Below are 3,669 nucleotides of genomic sequence, written 5' to 3' on the forward strand. Positions count from 1 at the left end.
AATCCGCTGCTTAAACAAGCAGGTCTCATGGAGTGCACAATCTTGAAGTCATGATTATATTTTTCTAAGAATAGAGGAGACTCTAAACTCCCCCCTCCCCCAGATAATAGATTCTGGATGCAGTCTGAGATGATATCTGTAGTGTCTGAGGATTAACTGCAGTGAGAGGATGTAGGCCAGAGGACACATCTTGTAATGAAGAGTGTCATTCAGGAACTGTACAACCCTCTAACTCCATTTAACCGAAATCAGTGAGATTATAACAGACTGTTAGTTTGAGAACCTTGTTTAGTTGTAGCCTGTCAACAATACTGAGCGTAGAGAAAGGAAGGAGGCAGCCATGAATCTGATCACATGTTATATAATCCGGAAAAGAAAAGTCTGGTTCACACATGTTCACACTGATGCCTCGGTTTGTGAGCCCTGGTGAGCTGATTCCACTGGAAAACACTAAATTGGAGGTAATATGAGGTTATGGAAAAAGTTCTGTTTATAGTATTATATCTGTGATCATCTATTTGGGCATGCAGGGCATCACTTCATGTTGCAGCAATCACAACTGACAAAGGTGCATGTCTGAAGCAATCTGTAGGGGTTTTTTTTTCTTTTTGTGACCAACACAGAATGCTAAATAATGAAAATTTCTACTCAATTAACGATAAAATTGATATTAAGATCAAAACATGAAAAGCCACTCCTTTTGCAAAATAACACAACTTTTGCTGACTTTTGAGGAATCCATAAGTAGTTTTGACTAAAGCAGCACGCCCCTAAAGCGTTTCCGATAGTATAGGGGCTGAGTAAAAGTATAGGCTAGAGCAGGGATGTCCAAACTTTTTGGCAGGAGAGCCACATCATCTCTCTGACATTGTGTTGGGAGCTGGGGGAAAAAAGAATTAATTTACATTTAAAATTTGAATAAATTTACATAAATGAATATATTAGAGGTAGAACTTATATGAATGAATAAAGGTCTTGCAATAGCTCAAGGCCTATAAAAGGCCTTGCACAAAGCAAGGCTGGCCTTTCGTTCGCTGCCAGTGCTGCATCACAGACATGAAACAGCAAGCAGTGGAGGGAGCCCTCAGCCCACAGCTCATGCGAGAGGTTGAACAGTCGCTCTCACACTGAGAGCAGTTGCGTCCGGCCAACACGAGCTCCAGCATTCTCCAGAGGGCCAGAGGCTCATTGGAGACTGGGGGCTCCCCGAGGGCCTGATTGGGGGTCCCTGAAGCTGCAAATGGCCCCCAGCCCAGAGTTAGGGCACCTTTGTACTAGAGGATGTGCAAGTGGGTGGCAGCTTGGGGGAAGACACTTGAGTGGGTGAGGAATGGGTAGGATGCCCAGGAAAGGCACCAGCACCATACTGTAATCTGGAGGTGGTGATTGGGTTCTAAACTGTGATCTGTGATCAGATGAATGTGCTTGGATCTGGATTTCCCCTCTGCCCCAAGCCACTAGCTGTAAATGCCTTTTCTGGGGCTTGTCTCTGTAGTGCTTGTTTGTGTGGTGGTGCACTTTTGAGAAGCGTGGAAAACTAAGCATGGCTCAGTGAAGCCTTTCTCTGATTTTCCTTTTTCTGTATTGTACTGTACCTTGATCTGATCACTTTCTATGATCACTTTTTTGCACATTTTATGCCATTTTGGTTTGCAAAGGGGGGGGGGAATACTGTGATTTAAAAAAATTCTGCTTGTCTGTGTGGCGGTGCACTTCTGAAGAATTTGGAATTGAATATGTATGTATATATATTTGATAATAGTCTAAAATGATACAGAGTTCACAGCTGAAATGCTTATTGTGCTTTATTGCGCTGTTTGTACAATTTTGAAAAAGAATTTGGATAAAAACACATAACACCACAATTTGCTATTTAATCAAGTAATTTTGGAAAAAATATCATACACACACACACAAAATTACACCCTTAGCATTTGGTTGTAAATGAATCTCACTAGAAACAATGGACTGGGACATGGGCTACCCATTTTTTGCTAGAGGAGTATAAGGCTGCAATTTGATTCATGCAAGCATCATGAATCTATTTTTATTTATTTGAAAAATTTATATCCCGGCTATCCCATGCTTAAGCAAATACCCAAAGCTGCTTACAGAGCTCCATAATAAATGTACAATGTATCATTAAAAAGTAGAAAAAATGGCAAACAACATTAAAACCCTACTTCTAACATGAAACACTAAAACAAAGCAAGACTCAACACATATCGCTGAGTCATTGGGTTCATTGAGTCCTATCGCTGAGTCATTGGGTCCAGGGAAGCAGTCAAGCCACAGCAGTATAGCAGAGGCCCAGAAGGCAACTATAGGTTGGCAACCTTCAGTCTCGAAAGACTATGGTATAAGCCTACAGCACCCGGTATTCCCAGGCGGTCTCCCATCCAAGTACTAACCAGGCCTGACCCTGCTTAGCTTCTGTGATCAGACGAGATCAGGCATGTGCAGGGAGAGGGCAACTAGCCACGCCTCAAACCAAAGACCAGACAGATATGTTCTAAGTCCTCTCCGAAAAGCCATAGGGGGTGGGAAGTAGTCCTCATTTGAACTTATTTCTGAGTAAACATGGATAGGATTGGACAGGATTGCATGTTAAAACAGTACTTTGTTCATTTTCCTTCTGGGATTTTATCTCATCTTTCGATATACTCACTTGAAGTCATTTCATTTAAAGTCATTTTGTTATGTTGGCAACCTTCAGTCTCGAGAGACTATGGTATTGCGCTCTGGATGGTGGTTCTGGAACAGTGTCTAGTGTGGCTGAAAATTTTGTTATAAAGTTGAAAAATATTGATTCCCTGCCAGGGTCACTGTCTGTGTGGAGTTTGCATGTTCTGCATGGGTTTTCCCCAGCTCAGAAAGCTCACATTTATTTTAGTGTTTAATATTAGAAGTGTTTTGGTCTTTATTTAGAAGTTTGGTGTTGTTTTTTGTGACCAGAAATACGCTGTAGGAACTTAACTCTTATTCACATATATCAATTTGGCTACAGTAAAAATGGTTTCATTATCATTCATTTCAGTGGTGAACTTACCCTGCCCTATTACTGGGGCAAAGGTTCAAGATACTGCCCCCCCCGGAGACGCTACCCCCGTCCCCCGTGGTAAGCCACTATCCCCTAACATTTCTAGCGCAACGGAGCCTCGTGCAACCTTCAAACCAGCTGGGGAAGGTTCTAACTCTTCTCCACATTCTTAAACTGCACTTCTGGAAAATCAGAAGTGAAGTTCATGACCGCATTAAGAGCCTCAATGGGGTTTTCCATGTGGTCCTAAGGTATGTGAACTTAGCGCCTGGGGCATTTGCCTCACATGCCCAGCACTAGGTCCGCTGCTGAGTCATTTCACTTACAGTTGCAGTTTCCAAGAACCTATTGACAATTTTAAGAGAGAACTTGCTGTATACTAGGGGAAAAAGTGCCTCAGTATCTCCACAATCTGTCTTTCTATACTTCTGAGCGTCTTCTGAAAACCTCCATTTCTTTATCTGGCAGTATTCACTTGGCAATCTACCACTTTAAAATTAAAACAAAAAACAGGCCGTTGAATTTTGTTACTGAGGCTACCTCATCTGACACGGATTGGAAATGAGCAACAACAACTAGCCATAATGGATTATGGAGATGATCTGGCAAGACGTCCAGAGGCTGCTATG

General features: G+C 42.2%; 1 pseudogene; it reads right to left on the minus strand.

The window, feature by feature from the left end:
- Positions 1 to 2,362: 2,362 nt before the first annotated feature.
- On the minus strand, positions 2,363 to 2,479 carry LOC136637401 (5S ribosomal RNA; annotated as a pseudogene).
- Positions 2,480 to 3,669: the final 1,190 nt, after the last annotated feature.

Source organism: Tiliqua scincoides, chromosome 1 (genome assembly GCF_035046505.1).
Source record: "Tiliqua scincoides isolate rTilSci1 chromosome 1, rTilSci1.hap2, whole genome shotgun sequence".
NCBI lineage: Eukaryota > Metazoa > Chordata > Lepidosauria > Squamata > Scincidae > Tiliqua > Tiliqua scincoides.